This window comes from Rattus rattus, chromosome 6 (assembly GCF_011064425.1).
Source record: "Rattus rattus isolate New Zealand chromosome 6, Rrattus_CSIRO_v1, whole genome shotgun sequence".
NCBI lineage: Eukaryota > Metazoa > Chordata > Mammalia > Rodentia > Muridae > Rattus > Rattus rattus.
In genome coordinates, this window is record NC_046159.1 from 90,529,719 (window position 1) to 90,547,072 (window position 17,354).

The 17,354-nt window shown below is 45.8% G+C and overlaps 1 non-coding gene across 1 annotated transcript; it reads left to right on the top strand.

Moving 5' to 3' along the window:
* Positions 1 to 15,595: 15,595 nt before the first annotated feature.
* On the top strand, positions 15,596 to 15,726 carry LOC116904729. The gene has a single exon (XR_004388419.1). It is a non-coding gene; the product is annotated as a small nucleolar RNA SNORA17 (small nucleolar RNA).
* Positions 15,727 to 17,354: the final 1,628 nt, after the last annotated feature.

Consider the following 17,354-nt stretch of genomic DNA (forward strand, 5'->3'; position numbering starts at 1 on the left):
AGTGAAAGATGATGACAAGCACAGAAAGGCATAAACTAAAGAAATTAAACACTATTGTTGTTGCTGTTGTTATTATTATTGTTGTTGTTGTTGTTATTATTATTATTATTATTAAATCTTTTTTTTACAGTCCATTTATTCCCCTCCTGGTCCACTCTCTGACTGTTCCTCATTCCATTCCTCTTCCCCCATCTCTAAGAGGATGTCTCCACCCCTCCACCCCCCAGCTCACCAGACCCCCCACTCCCTGGGGCCTCAAGTCTCCTGAGGGTTAGATGTGTATCTTCTCTCACCGAGGCCAGCAGGCAGTCCTCTGCTGTATGGATCAGAGGTTAAGAGCACTGTCTGCTCTGCCAGAGGCCTTAAGTTCAATTCCCAACAGCAACCACATAGTAGCTCAAAACCATCTACTCTAGGATCCAATGCCCTCTTTTGGCATGCGGGTGTGCATACAGATAGAATCCTCATTTACATAAAATAAACTCACTTTTTAAAAGACAATATCGGTTATTACAGGCACACAGGAGGCTGGGGACAGGCCGGTATAAGGAAGAGGTTTCGGAGAAGTATGACACAGCAGCATAGTCAACATCTAGTTCAGGGTGTCAGAAAGACTGTAAATGATTAACCAGGGGCAATGGGTGTGTTCACAGCTTTGCTCTTTCTGCAAAACACCGTGCTGAGTCGCACAAGTGCATACAAGTGTTGCACTGAGGGACTAGTTGGTGATTACTGGGGTGTTGTGTCTAAGAAAGAAAATAAATAGGTTCTTGGTACAGCCATTGGTAACATGCCAGTAGGGTCTAAACTACAGATTTATTGTGATACAAAATGTACTGTCCCCCAACAGGTTCACATGTGGAACACTTTGTCCCCACCAAGTAGCTCTGTTTTAGAAGGTACTTGAAACTTAAGCACATGTAGGCCAACTGGAGAAAATAGACCATGTAGGCATGCTTTGAATGTTCTATTTGTTCTATAGTCCCCTTCTCTGTCTGCTTCCTGTCTGCCATTAGGTAAGCAGCCTCTAACCATGTCCCCTGCCACCATGATTTTCTGCCTTGTCATTGGCCCAGAATTTATAGTCAAGAAACTATGGACTGACCCTCTGAAACCTTCAGCTAAAGTATTTTTTTTTTCTCTTAAGTTATTCTCTCAGATAACTTGGTCACGGCAACAGAAAGCTACCTAATCGCCCCCTCCCCGCAAATGATACCAAAGAAGTAGGGCCATTGGTATGACTAAATCTGACCGTGTTGTTATTAAACCTTTGGAACTGTTTTGTAGGAAGACCTTAGAAGTTTTTAGAGAAAGCCAGAAAGGCTGTCAGGGAAGTTAATGGGCAATTCTGCTGACACTCAGAAGATCCACAGCGATGCTGGAAATGTTGATGGTGAAGACTGTGTGAGGTTTCCGATAGGAGCAAGGATGCTATTCACAGGTAGACCAGAAAGCCATACATCCCAGTTAAGACCTTGTCTACAGTTCATCGGTATTGTACCACGCTGGAGGAGGTTGAGCTTAAAGGTGATAGACTAATTAATCCTGTAGAGGACATTCAGACCATGGCATGGCTATTACTGGCTGCCATTAGCCAGGTTTGTACTAAGAATCAGAAGCAAAAAGGAGAACAGGAAGATTTGGAAAGCGTGCAGTTTAATTAGAAAGGCCGTGTAGAGGTGAGTGTCTTAGTCAACATGGCTGTTGCTGTAATAGAGATCCATGACCAAAGGCAACTCGGAGGGGGAGCGTTCATTTCAGCACATAGCACTTAGACCACAACTCATCGCTGGCATAAGCCAGGGCAGGAACTCTCGCAGGGGAGCAACCTGGAGGCAGGAGCTGATGCAGATGCCATAAAGGGGTGCTGCTTGCTGGCTTGCTCCCCAAAGCTTTCTGAGCCTGCTCTCTTACAGAACTCAGGGGTGGCATCACCGCTCCCACATTAGTCATTAATTAATAAACGGCAGCCCAGGCCAGTGTGCCGATGCATTTTCTCAGTTGAAGCTCCCTCTTCCCAGACAACTCTAGCTTGTGTCAAGTTAACATAAAACTAGGGAGCATGTTGAGGCTAAGGAAGCAATGGCTTGCGAAGAGAGGAGCCAAGTACTTTGCACAGGGATGATGGGGAAGAGTCTCGGGGATTAGCCAGATGCCACTCAGCCTCACAAACTCAAAAGTACATTCATCCAGTAGATTCTGCCTTGAGAGGAGAGCTCTGCTCCCTCGGGACCACCAAGTTGTTACTTCAGGGTCCATTTCACTGGCTCAGGCGTTCAGGCATTCTCCATGGATGCTGACAAAAGACAGACTCCCAGTCAGAAACAAATAGCAACTGTTTCTTAAAGATGTATATTACTTTTACTCTATGTATGTGAGTGTTTTGCCTACATATGTTCCCGTGCACCAATTGTGTTTATGGTACCTGAGGAGGGCAGGAGAGAGTGTTGGATCCCCTAGAACTGGAATTAAAAATGCTTGTGAGCCACCATGTGGATGCTGAGCATTGAACCCTGGTCCTTTGGAACAGCAGCTGGTGCTCTTAAACCACTGAACCATCTCTCCAACCCCCACAAAGTAATTTTTTTTTTATTTTACTGTCCAGTTATTTTCTTAAAAAACTCTAATGCTTGATAAAATAAAACAAAATTTTAGTACCATAGAAACCTTCTGACTTGTACGATGACTTATCAATATGTACAACTTCAAAACCAAATGCTTCCAGCACAAGCGAAGTCATGCTGAACGTCCCAACTAGAGGCAAGCTGACGAAGCTTCCTGTTTGCCGTGTGAGCCTTGGCTTGGAAGAACTTATACAGTTAGAAATATAAATAAGACCTTCAATGAGAATCACCAAAAAGAAAAAAAAATGCTTTCAAAAATGAAATCCAGTCATCTGGATCTGGGAAGTATGTCTTGCTTATCAGATACTAGCAAGCAAATGAAACTCTATGAACACAAAGTAATCTTAATTGTAACAATAACAATGCCAGAGTATCATTTTTGCATTGCTTTCTCAGCTCCTGATTCCCACAGCATTGTAGGAAGAGGGTTGGCACACAGGAACACAGCGTGTGCGAAGTTCAGAGTCTAAAGAGTTTCTGTTTCTCTGCCTGTCGTGTGTGTGTGTGTGTGTGTGTGTGTGTGTGTGTGTGTGTGTGTGTGATGCTGTTTTGTAAACCATTTATTGTACAAACAACCTTAAAATAAAGTCATCTGGAACAAAGACTCTGTTCACAAGATCAGAGGACACATGGCTTCCTGGAGAATTGTCTTCCAAGCGTATCCAACATCCCCGTGGAGTATCATGAAACTCCAACAATGTGGCTGGCTGTGTGCAGAGCCAGAAGATGGCAGGGATTTGGAAGGTCTTAACTCCAGATCAATTATTATTGGGATTCATCAACAAAGCATGCTTTTGTCTGCCTTGCTGCAAATTTTAAAATTCCTTGACTAGTTTGTTTTTGTTGTGTGTTGGACTTTTCCTTTTGTTTCAGTGAAAATGTAATTAGCCCAGGTCTTAAAAAACAAAACAAGACAGGAGAGATGGCTCCGTGGATAAGAACACTGAATGCTCTTCCAGAGAGGTCCTGAGTTCAATTCCCAGCAACCACATGGTGGCTCACAACCATCTGTAATGGGATCTGATTCCCTCTTCTGGTGTGTCTGAAGAGAGCAACAGTGTACTCACATACATTAAAAAACAAACAAACAAACAAACACCAAACCCTCCCTAAGTCACACATTCAAAGTATATCTAAAGAGTATGTCCCATTTAGACCTGTGGGTTCCAAGCACTCTCTCTCTCTCTCTCTCTCTCTCTCTCTCTCTCTCTCTCTCTCTCCCTCTCTGCCTCTCTACCTCTGCCTCTCATGTGTGTGTGTCTGTCTGTCTGCCTGTCTGTGTATAGGCGATGCTGTCTTCTAAGACTATTTATTGTACAGACGAGTTTAACAAAAGTTCAATATCCACGACAATGGCAGCTGAGCATGCCTGAGCCATGAGCCCAGTGAACAACTTCCTAGGTCTGCCATAGTCTCCTGGTCTGTATTCAAACTGGCCTGGTTCCCCTGGAGGTCTGGGCCAGAGTGGTTGAAGGGTACACGGTCTGAGTCATCTTCATGTGGAACCACCATGTTGGTATCTCCAGAGTTACTTAGGAGATGACCTCTCTCCCTCACATAGGTTCTGGGAAATAAAATAAAATAAAAATAAAATAAGACACAAATGGGATATAGAATGTTGTCTGACTTACTCACTTCGTGAACCAGGTAGTCCTAGTAACTCAACCCTAGATTGAGACTGCGCTCCCACGTGGGGACAATGTTAGGGGATGTTTGGATCTTAAGTGTCCCTCACATTCCTGTATTGAGGACTAGATCCCCAATGCACCGTTCAGAGATGGGGCCTTCGGGGGTGACTGCATCATCAGGGAGCTGTGATTACATTTTCAAATTAATCCACTGATGAGATCATACGTTAAGGACAATCTGAGAGGTGGAAGAACTTTAGGAGAGGGGCAAGTTGGAGAAAGTAGGTCATTGGGACGTGTCCTGGAAGGGGATAGAGTGTCCCTATCTATTTCTGTCTTGCTGCCACTGCTTCTTGGCAGCCATGAGTGAGCAGCAGAGTGCTCTCCCACATGCTACCCTCCTTCTGCTGTTCTCCCTCACCACAGACCCAGAAACAAGAGCCAAGAGCCTTGAACTAAAGCAGTGAGCCAAGATCTCTCTTCTCCCTCTAAGTTGATTTACCTTGGGTATTTCATCACAGTGACAGAAAGCTGAGGACCGGGGCTAGTCAGAGTTAGGATGTTTGCTTCCCTGAGCTTCTAGCTCCTAAAGGGAAGAGTTAGCTCACAGACCCATTTTAACCCTCTTCAGTTCAGAGAGTGGAAAGTAGCTGTGAATTACAGTGGCTGTGTTTCTTCTTCATGGATGGAAACAGTAGGCCAGACTCGTTTGTGATCATCAGAATGAACAACTGGGTTGGATATGTCCTCAGCCCCTTCCCTCCACCACCCTCACCAAATGGCCCCTCCACTCACCTTCCTCCACCCTCATTATACAGCCCTTGCACTGACTGGTCCTGTGGAGTCTCAGAGGACACAGCATGTCTGTGTTCTGCTTCTCTTCATAGTCCCAATACTTGATGCCTGCTTAGCCGTAAGAAACTAATAAATGTCCCACAAACCAATCTGCATTTTCTTCCCAACTACAGTTCAGTGTAGGCTTAGATTTTTCTCTAAACCTATCTTCTCCAAATCTTCTCTACTTTACTTAGGGTTTTTGAACGCTTCAACCTCCCTTCTAGCTAATTGGAATGAGTCAGCGGAAGTGGCAAGAACCAGCTGGAATAGCTTGAGAAATTCTTTGGTACGGTTCTCTCTGGGAAGTGAGTGCACATCTCCACAATGCAGGAGCATCCTCTCACTCTCTGTGGGGTTCCATTTATACTCTTTTCAAACATCACGCGGCCTCCTACACGTCTGCTTCAGCGAAACGTCCTCTCCGGTGTCTGTTTCAGCAAAGCACCCTCTCAGAAGACAGCTTCCAGGAAAACATCACATGACCCAACCGAGTTTCCAAAGAAACCAGAAACTTCCACTTCGGTTTAGCTCTGTGGTTGTGGAGATGTTTTCTTTGTTTTTTATTCCCCATGCTGGTTAATTCATCTTAATGAGTTACGTGAAGCAGTGACCTTAGATTCCCTCAAGAAATGGAGGTTTGCCAAGAACAGCCCTGTTCACACTTTAAGGAAGTTTTAGGGGACAGATTAAAGTGTGAACAAATTGTTGGGCCTTTAATGTCTTAGGCTGCCACTAGCCCGATTCCTCCTTGAGTGTTTTATTATTTTATTTTATTTTTTGGTCTTCTCTTCACCTGCTGTTGACTAGCAGACTTCTCTCCCATTCAAAGGGATGGAATCCTTTTGATCTTGTTATCTCTCTCTGACAGGAAGAGGGTTTTGAACCAAACTGCTTCCTAGGTAACAAGGTCCTTATATCTGTTCTGATTGATGGCTACCTCTTCCTCAAAACTAGCCCAGGGCCTGTTTCCCTCGGCTAGGGCTCTCGGGTACTCTCTCCTAAGCAGCAGCCCATGGGGTTCCCAGGCCTTTGAATGACATGATCGATCGAGCAAACCTTTTCTGGAAGTTCCAGCTACGTGGGGAGTCATGCTATCTGAAGGGAGAATGGGAAGAGTTGTACGACTGTGTATGATCTTGTATGACTGTGTATGGTTTTGCATGACTGTGAATGGCATAGAATCCTGGATATTTATTCGGGATTTAACATTGAGCGAAGGTATAAATGTCCTTTTGTTTTCTTGTCAGCAGTCATAGCCATTGTGAGACTATGGAAGTTGTGACTCTTTCCTCATGGTTGGTTCCTTGCCTTTGACTGAAAATCCTCCCTGTGTTTCCCAAAGGGGTTTAGAACTGTGGAAGTTTGGTTTTAAATGATGACTCACCGGAATGTGTTCTCCTTCATCCTAGAGTCTTTCATGGCCACACCTTTATGTAAATGAATGACTCTTGTCACCCTGATTTGGCTGCATGTGCCAAAATGGATTCTAAACAAACACTGTACACTGAATGCTTTTAGTCCTCCTAACAGCCCTGTTAGTTAGGTATTAGTATTCTTTTACAGGTTGCAAATCAAAGCTTGTGAAAGTAAAGAAGTTGGCCAGGTTTGCAGCATAGGGAATGGAGGCTTAAGGCTGATGCTGTTGTCTGTGGTCTTTGGACCTACGGTGAGTCATTCCCAGGTTCGTGGAGGACACATAACAATTGGGGAACAGATAAGAGTAAAAACTGTACCTGCCTCTTGTTCACTGCAGCCTCTACTTTGTCTAGGGCAAGTGACTGACTGGGCTCTCTCTGGTTCCATAAGCCACTGATACCCACAACTTATTCTTTCTAATAATTTACTTTTTATTCACTTTACATCCCAATTACAGCCCCCCTCCTCAGTCCCTTACAAATCCCCCCCTGAGAAGAAGGGAGAGGACCTCTCCTCAGAGAAAGGAGCTCCTCTTGGGTACCACTCTACCCTGAGATGTCTAGTCCCCAGCAGGACTAGACACATCCTCTCCTAATGAGGCCCAACCAGGCAGTCCATCCAGGGGAAAGGGATCCAAAGGCAGGGAACAGAGATTAAGACAGTCCCCACTCCACTTGTTAGGGACACACATGAAGACCAAGCTGCACATTGACTACAAATGCGTAGGTGGTGGTGGGGTCTAGGTCCATCTGTGTGCCCCCTGGTTGGTAGCCCAGCCTCTGTGAGCCCCCATGGTCCCAGGTTGGTTCTGTAGGTCTTCTCCCACAGCATATTTTTAAAGATGTATTTTTTATACTGTGTGTGTGAGAGTTGCATGGGAGCATAGGGTTATACATGCTTGCAGGCACCTGAGGAGACCAGAGGCATTCGGTCCTCTAGAGCTGGAGTTACAGGTTGTTGTGAGCCGGCCAACATGGGTGCTGACACAGACCTCTGCAGAACCCCCGAAGCACCTCTGTAGGCCCCTCCACGATGTATTTCTGATGTATAACATGTGAAAAATACTCTTTGGATATTTAAAAAGTATATTTAAACTTAAATCATTATCATAATGCATTAGAGAGCCAGATAAAGACCTGGGAACTCCAGAAGGAATAAACAAAGAAAGGCCAAGTGTTGGAGAGATAGAGTCAAAGAAAAAAAGAGTTAGAATTTTGTGGGTTTGGTCACCCAGAAGCTGGATATCTGAACTCGTGATTCTGAGTGTGACAACCTTTGGAACCAAATCCCCACCCTTCCAGTAACAGAAGCAGTGCTTGATTCTCTGGGGTCACACGGGGTGAAGACAGACAGACAGACGTGTTTGACTTAATGCTCTACGATGGTCTTTGGAAAATAACTGAATTTTAAAAACCAATGAAATGAAAAATCGAAATCTCAAAACAAAACAAAGATCCCTTGGAAATCATAGAAAGCCCCTGTGCTTGGCCGCATAGTGACCACAAGAGGGCGCTAGGCTCACATGATTCACTGGCTGCCTAGGAACACGCTAGACACATTACTTAAAAAGGTCTTTTCTTTCTTTCTTTCTTTCTTTCTTTCTTTCTTTCTTTCTTTCTTTCTTTCTTTCTTTCTTTCTTTCTTTCTTTCTTTCTTTCCTTCCTTCCTTCCTTCCTTCCTTCCTTCCTTCTTTCCTTCCTTCCTTCCTTCCTTCCTTCCTTCTTTTTTAACATCTGTCACTTCATTTGTTGTTTTTATTGCAGGAGGAGTTGAAACAAAAATTTAAGGGCTTTTTTTTTAAATTCTCTCCCCTAAACATCACCCATTCAAGTAAAACAAATTTAAATATTGGAATTAGCAAAGTAAAGGGAAGTCTGTACAGCAGCCCAAGAGCGAAGGCTGGGGTCGAAGGGTGCATGGATGCAGTGATCTTCCTGCTGGGGACCACCATCCCGGAAGGCAAGCACAAGGACCCTTTAATGAGGATGTCCCCCAACATCTGAAAATGTTTCAACCCAAAACGTAAGGTTAAAAAAGAGAAAAAAAAAAAAGAAAAACCCAAAAAACACACAACCACACAGACCACTCAGCCATAACCACTATCCTTAATCAGTCATAGGTGTTTCTTTTCATTTTATAAAAAGATTAAAAAAATATTGAAAAATTATTTCTCATCTTATATTTGTAAAGATAATAGAATTCAGAAGTTTCTTAGAAAACCCCGTTGAGAGACTACCCTCCAGTTTTCACTCCTTTTGCTGAAGACCCCAGGACTACAAAGTTTGGGGTACTGGAGCTGCTGATGGAGAATGGGAAAACCAGCCCAGGAGGAATCAGACAAGAGCAGGGTGTGGAGGAGGCTGGGTCATAGGAACTGTGTGGAATAGCTGGGGATAGGATCCTCCAGTCTCTGTCTGTGCCCCAGAGTTAAGACTGTCCCAAATCCTGCCCAGAGAGAGAGCTGGTCTCCCAGGAGTGCTCTCACTCCTAAGATCACAGCCTCACAGGAGAGACAGGCTCCAGTCAGAGACAGCAAGACCAACTAACACCAGAGATAAGCAGATGGCGAGAGGCAAGGGCAAGAACGTTAGCAACAGAAACCAAGGCCACCTGGCATCATCAGAACCCAGTTCTCCCACCATAACAAGTCCTGGAGACCCCCCAACACACCGTAAAAGCAAGATTCTGATTTAAAAATCACATCTCATGATGATGACAGAGGACTTTAAGAAAGACATAAATAACCCGCTTAAAGAAATACAGAAGAACATAGGTAAACGAGTAGAAACCCTTAAAGAGGAAACACAAAAATCTCTTTAAAAATTACAGGAAAACACAACCAAACAGGTGAAGACACATTTCTTAAAAGTTGCAAGCACTAAACTGACAGATTGCCTCACACTGTAATATCCACCCCTTGTCTAGTAATTATCACCTCAGTTCATTTTTATGGGACTCAAAGATTTGCCCATCCATAGAACGAGAAATTATATATCTAAAAACAAAAAAGCAGACGTTTTGTCAGGTATAAGGAACCAAAAGAAATGTTCCAAAAGCATTGGCCGAACTGCACAAAAGCTCCCAGAAGAAGGGGTTTTGTTGAAGACTTCAGGTGCTATAATTCTACAGGACACACACTGTCTGAGCTGGACATTTCTAACCCTTCTCATTCCCCAGCTGGCTCCAATACTCACAAAGCAAACTCCCATGATTCCTCAGCTTCTCACGGGGGCGGGGCCGTCTGTGTCAGTGCCAAGGAGCATTGAAGGGGGAAAGAAATCTAACTAAAAATTCCATTTGTCTGTGGTACAACAAAGAAGGAAATCAGATAAATGAACACACGGTGGTGGTTATAGTCCTTTAGGAAGGTTATTAGACGGGGGAATATTAAATACCATTCAGATTTTACCTCAGTGTCTGGAGGAGCCATTAAAAGGAAAGGAGGAGAGTTGGGGAACAGTGGAAATTAGGGTTTTGTCGTGAGAGATGGGGAACAATGGAAATTAGGGTTTTGTCGTGAGTTTGAGACAGAGGTTGTTTGTAGGGGTGGACACTGGCAACAGGCAATGAGGGATAGGTGGGCCTGTTTTGTTACATAGGAAGATCAGAGATGAGGATCCTGGGTTAGGACCCACTGGCATGGCGGACTTTGACATGGCTGGACTCACTAAGAATAGGCTATTTGTACTCTTCTAGATGCTTTGACAGAACCTCTGACCGAAGCATCTTAAGGAAGGCGGGGTTTATCTTGACCCACAGCTTGAGGGCACAGTACATTCCTCAGTTTCTTACGGGGGCGGGGTTTGGGCAGTCAGGAAACAGAGATAGATGGGGGTACTCACCTTGCTTTCCCCAAGCCCTGGGAGAATCACACACACACACACACACACACACACACACACACACACACACACACACACAGTCTAGGGTGAGTCTTCCCTCCTTGGCTTCCCCCACCCTCACAGGTACACAGACTCACCCAGGATTTTGTCTCTTCCATGGCTCAAGATCATGACAAATTGGCAATGAGTGTTAACCATCAGATGAGGTCAGTGTAGAGAGAGAAGGTATGAGGGACAGCCTAAGGGGCCTAGAACGTCTCAAGAAGGACAGTAGTATCAGATGCTACACCACTGTGCAGGGAAGGCGGCAATCCTGTGGATGCTGTGGAGACAAAAATGATGAGGTCCAGAAGTTTTAATCAGAGAAACTTCTGACTACATCCAAGAGAACGTGTTCCAGCAGGGAAACCTACTCGTGTTCTAGTGGATAGACTTATCACAGCGGAAGCAGGATGTCAAACTGGAAACCAACTTGAAAGAATCAACACGACACTAACTGTCCCTTTTTTGTTGCTGCTATAGGAAATTATCACAACTTAGTGGCTTAAAAAAAAAAAAACCAGATATGAGTTCTGTAGAAACCCAACACAAGTCTCAATAAATGCCAATCGAGGTATTTGCAATATTTTAAAATAATGGCTTCTAGCTATATTAGGGCAGAGCCTCCAGATGCACCCTGGAGTTTACAGAGAATCCAGGGTTCAGAGGAACACAAGAAGTCACTCTAAAGGGTGTGATGAGCAAAACCCAGACTATGGAGAGCTGCACCAGACCAATGCTCACTTCTTTAAAACACTGTGAGCAAACACAAAATGCAGGCAGGTCACAGTTGGAAGACTCAGAAATGCATCAACCAATTGTAATGTATTGACTTGGTCTGCGTCTTAACTCAAACAAGCTTAAAAATGTATAAGGCAATTAGGGAAAGTGAAGCAGGGACTGAGTGCTTGATGGTATTAAGGATATTTGATTGCCTTGGGTGTTGCAGTGAAATGGTTACAGATGAAGTGACATGTGTCTGGGACTCGTAGTGGAATAATCTAGGGGCAAAACCAGGGTTACATGGGACAAGACAAGAAGCAAGGTTGACCAAGGTGACAATGTGTGGTCCCCAGGCGATGGAGATGTAGACATTCACATTTCTGCTTCTTTAATTTGTTTTAAGTTTGTATAATTAAAGGAATATCATAAAACATGGCTCAGGCAGTATTAGTACTCCTTTCTTTTCTTTCTTTCTTTTTGAAAGTAACATCTTATGTTTCCCAGGCTGGCCATGAACTTCCGATATAGCCGAGGATGGTCTTGAACTGGATCATCCAACCTCCCCTCCTCCAGTGCTTGGATTACCACTGCGCACCACCCAGTTCGTCCTTCCTTCCTTCCTTCCTTCCTTCCTTCCTTCCTTCCTTCCTTCCTTCCTTCCTTCCTAAAACATTTGGTTAAGAATATGGAGGAAAAAGGCTGAAAGTATGAGTCCTTAAAATAATTTTAAATCAGCTAACCATGTTAACAAGAAATGCAAATAAACACAGAAAAGAAAGGGGAAATGTGTTGGTATATTTTTAAAAATTTTTCTTTGTAACAATAACAATTACCAAGTGTCATTCATAGCACATGATGAGAATTTTTCTAAATGTTTTAAAATATTGCTCAACAGTAAATTGAATGTTGTAAATTGTATGTTAAGTAAAACATGGTGCACATACAATCAGATGTTACTCTGTTTCACAGAAGAAGAGTGTCTTATTTCTGTAGCAAAATTTCCCACAAGAGCAACTTAAGGGAAGGGTTACTTTAGTTAACCAAGACAGGGCATACAGTGCATCAAGACAAGGAAGACATGGGAGGGAAAGCAGGAAGTAGCTAGTCACATGGTGTCCACAGCTTGGAAGCAGAGAGTGGCTGTCCATAATGTGCCTGGTCCAGCATGGCCTTGGTAGGGGTGGAATGACAGGGCCAGCAGGATTCTCCGGCTAGTAGATGGAAACTGTTTTGTTTTCACTTGGGTCCTAGCCTTTGTGATAACTTTGTAGTAACTCATGTCTACACTCAAAGTGGTCAATTAATTTTTCTTAAACTCAGATTATGGGTGCTAAAGGATGGTAGCTCCTGACCGCAGTAGTAGTTATGGCGAAATAGTGTTTTCCAGGGCACCCCAGGGCATGAGACTAACATCTGTGGCGCTGAGAGGAAGATGCCACATTTCTGTGTTCCCCATTAGACCTGAGACTTCTCACCAAAGCCCAGGATCCAGAGACAGTAGACTGATACGTTCCAAATGATCAAGAAAACATCTGGCAGCCAGGATCCTATAAACAACAGATGTGGGAGATGGAGCCATATCCTGGCACCTTAGGCCCCTTCTGCTCTCAAAAAACAAAACAAAACAAAACAAACAAACAAACAGAAAACCAAAACACCTTCGTTCTGTCCTTATAAACAACAGAAATTGATTGCTTGTGTATCTGGATGTTGGCAAGGCAAGAGCAAGATACTAACAGATCGATTGTGTAATAGGGCTGCTTTCTAGCTCTAACCGGTACTACATGTGTATTCCAAGATGGCCAAGAGAATCATGAAACCAGTCTATCAAGCCCTTTGCTAAAGGCCACTTGTTCTGCTCTGTAGCAAGTCTCTAGTGCTTGTAAGTCACTAAGCCTTACTATTGTTGTATTGGGGTTGAAGTTTGCAGAGGGAGTTGGTGGGACACAGACACACACACCACACATCTAGACACGATCAACTTAGCTGTGCCCAGTCTGAAGAGAATCCTCCAGGGACAGTTGACAGACAGGAGACAAAGTGAAAGTCGGGAGAGTCTCATAAAGACGAGCCCACGGTAGTTATAAAACTTATGAAAGCGGAGGCAGGAGGATCATCTTTGGCTCAAGTCATCCTTGGCTACACAGTGGTGGAGAGGTCAGCCTGTGCTCCAGGAGGCCCTGTCTCATGAAACCAAAAAGCAAAAGCAAATGAAGGAAGAGAGAAAACTTTTGTTTGTTTTTGTTTTCTGCATGATCTATGCTCTCAATGCCTCAAAAATTAATGGCTGCTATTGGACAGGGGCATAGACACATGAGAGTGTGACATCAGTGACTGTGGTGTGAGGGCTGTGGTCAGCCATTTCCATGCACTTGAGCGTAAGCTGTCACCTCCCACCAGATGTCATCAGTTTTACACATTAAAGGGACCTCACAGGACCCATCCAGAACTAGCTACCTGAGACGTGACCAAGGATTGTCACTGGGCTGCAGTTTAGCAGAGGTCAAGGAGGACATTCCCTCTTAATAGAAGGTCCGCTGTCACCCGAAGGCAGCACCCGTCTCCACATCCCAAACTAAGCACTGGTGAGCGATTCTAAGGAGCTAACCTGTCACACAAGGAAAGGGAGACACAGGGGCTTCCAGCAATGGCAGCAGAGCCCTACTCCCCAGGCCTCTAATCAGATATTTAGTTTTTGAAAGTCACAGAGGACAGACGCTCCCTCCTCAGAATCACCTTGGAAAACAGGAAAGGGGCTCTGGTGCTAGACCACAAAGGTTGTGCTCCCCACTGCCTCTCCTTAACAGATGAAAAGATTAGGACTGGAGGAAGGAATTTTTATTCAGGCCTAGGCTGGGAAATTTGGAGGGACTCTCCTTATCAGTAAAAAAAAGCACTCTGTCTTTCCAAAGGGATGGCGTTTGGGGGAGCTTCTGTGGAGTGCTGGCAGAGTATTCCAGCACTGGGCAGTTTTGTCCCCGGACATGTTCTTTGAGCTCTTTGGCCAGCAGAACCCAAGGGCACAGGCTTGATCCTTTGCTTCAATGTCGTTATTGCCCCGCCTTCTGTGCCTGATAACAAACATACTAGTTTCAGTGCCTCGTTTGCTCTCCTTAGGACAGAAGATAACCCATGGGATGACAGTGGCAGACAGAGGGTCCCAAGAAGGTTCAGGGATGGGCTGTGGTGTGTCCCAGGAAGGAGAGTTCTTCCTGGAGCACAAGACTGGCTCTTTAGACCTACAGACTATCCCACTGTGTTTTATCAGGAAGCCTCCTCCCCCTAGCTGATTACCTTAGGGTCTCCCTGCCAGTTCAAAAGTCCTGACTTCGTGCAGGGGCCTAAGGCGATGTCCGGATCCCATTCTTTGCTGCTAACTGTGGAAGTGAATTCAATTCACTTGGTGAGGTCATTTTTAAGCACGTTCTTAATAAGCCATAGCGTTTTCAAAGGATAGTGGGCAAATTAGTTACCCAGTGAAGAACTGTCAAGAGCAAAGAGCAAAGGGGTCGTTATGGGCTGAAGTGCAGCTCAGTTTGCAGAATGCTAACCCAGTGTGCACGAGAACTCGGATGTGACAGACAGCAGCACATAAGACCAGGGTGGCTGAGAGTGCTGGAGGCTTGAAGCTCAGGATTTCAAGGGCACCTTCTGCATCTTCACAAGTTCAGTGATAAACAAGGAAGTATGGGGCACTTGAGACAGAGTCGGAGACAGAGGCAAGGAGACAAGGAATGTGTGTTAAAGCCGGGAATGAGGAGGCCTGTAATCCCTGCCACTAAGAAAGCTGTGGCAGACTGCGCCAAATTGTTTTTTAATTTTTACTTTTTACTCCATGTGCATTAGTGCTTTGCCTGTATGAGGGTCTCGGGTCCTCGGGAACTGGAGTTACAGTTGTGAGCTGCCGCGTAGGTGCTGGGGATTGAAACCTGGTCCTCTAGACCCACAGCTGGTGTTCCTAATCACTAAGCCACGTCTCCTGCTGCACTGGCTGGCTCTGTGTGTCAACTTGACACAAGCTGAAGTTATCACAGAAAAGGAGCCTCAGTTGAGGAAATGCCTCCATGAGACCCAGCTATAAGGCATTTTCTCAACTAGTGATCAAGGTGGGAGGACCCAGCCCATTGTGGGTGGTGCCGTCCCTGGGCTGGTGGTTTTGGGTTCTATAAGAGAGCAAGCTGAGCAAGCCAGGGGAAGCAAGTCAGTAAGTAACATCCCTCCATGGCCTCTGCATCAGCTCCTGCTTCCTGACCTGCTTGAGTTCCAGTCCTGACTTCCTTTGGTGATGAACAGCAATGTGGAAGTGTAAGCTGAATAAACCCTTTCCTCCCCAACTTGCTTCTTGGTCATGATGTTTGTGCAGGAATAAAAACCCTGACTAAGACTCCAGTCGAGACTGCCTCAAATCTATGGCCCGCATGGGCTACATAGTTCCAGGCCAACCAAGCAGAGAGGCACATAAAGCCCCATCTCAAAACAACAAAAGCCTGCCCCATAGGCACTGTGGGTGGGGCTACCATGTTTCATGTGCATCAAGAGGTGGCAGAGGGGAGGAAAGCTGTGTCTATGCTCAGTGTGTTGGCCCACGAATATCTGAATGATGGGTAACCTAACATTCCCTAAAAAATAGCCTGAGACGACCACCAGTCTGGCACCAGGCAGGCCTAGACAGACTCCTAGGGCAGGAAGCAAGTCACAGACTAGAACCCTGCCTGGGAGCACAGGCACCAGGCAGGAGTGACCCCAAGACAGAAAGCCATTTGGGTGGGCTGGTGGAGGAGTGAGCCTGGGATGACCATCAGACTGACATGGGTGGGCCTGACAGGGAGCTAGCCTGAGATGAACATCAGTCTTTCGCCCTACCCCACCCCTGGGGGAAGTAGACCATGCTGGAGATGACCCTTGCCAGGCACTAAAATGCCTGAGCAGAACATAGCACTCTTGAGATCACCTAAAACGACCCCAGACACTCTGAGACCCTAGGTGCCACTAAGTGGAGCAAGTACATGTGAGAAATGGGAGAGAAAGAGACAGAGGGGTGTGGGCACAATGGAGAGAGGCAGAGCTGGAGACTCGAAGGTAGCGAGGAACAGCCCGATGGGAGTAGCCAGTGATGCCACCTGGGACCATGGTGGGGTCCTGTGCTGACACTGGGGGCCACATCTGGGTCTGAGGCCCTGCAACAGGAAGGATCTGTCACAACCAAAGGGGGACATGTCGATGTTGGAAGGCTGAGCAGAACTAGCCCCACCTTTAACCTGGGCATTGTGGGAGAGCTGGCCCTAAGAACTTGAAGGAGTTGAGAGTTAGCCGGCTCTAAGAATGCTAGCACATGGTAGAGCTGGCCCTACCACTAGTCTCTCTGTGGTGGTGTGGATGAGAGAGAGGTACTTTTTCCCCACCTGTCCCTTACCACCTGCAGAAGGCAGGAGACCTGGCCCTGGGGTCATGAGAGCAGGGCTCCGGGGTGGGCGCGCAGGGAGGGGGTGACCCTGTCCTTCACCAGCTGCAGCACTTGGAAGAGCAAGCCCTGCACCTCACCTGGGCAGCACAGTAGAAATGACCATGATGGCAGAGGTGTGGGTGAGCCAGCCCTGAGGATGTGAGCATGGGGGAGCTGGCCCTGCCTTCCACCTGCTGCAGCAGTTGGGAGAACAGGCCCTGCACCTCACCTGGGTCGCAGCGTAGAGCTGGCCCTGGTTGTGGGGGTTGAGGATGAGCTGGCTCCAAGGGCATGAGAGCATGAGCGCCGGCAGGGTGACCGTCTCTGATGTCTCTCAGGCCCAGATCAGAGTTTTCAGTTGGTCCACCAATGTCTACTCCATCAGTGAACTGCTGGAGTGCTGGAGGTGCTGATTCTAAAACTACAGGATCTCCATAACACCGGGCAACAGCAAGATATCCGAGAGGAGTCCCAGTGAGGTTCCAGTACTGATGGTGTAGCAGAAGCCAGAGGCCTCAGACCAGAGCAAGGAGTCATTGCAATGAGCATTCCAAACAAAGGAGTAGATAAAAGGGAGTGTTGTGGGCACACGGACACACTACAGCTTCCATGAGATTTCACTGTTGCAGGAAAAGGTTGTAAGGGTGGAGGGCAGGTATGGGGCGGGGGCAGGAGGATGAGTGGGATTGGGGGGTTGCATGATATGAAGTTTATAGAGAACCAATAAAACTTTTTAAATATAAAAAAAAAACAAAACCAAAACATCAGAAAGCCCATTCAACAATGTGATTTTATTTCCAAT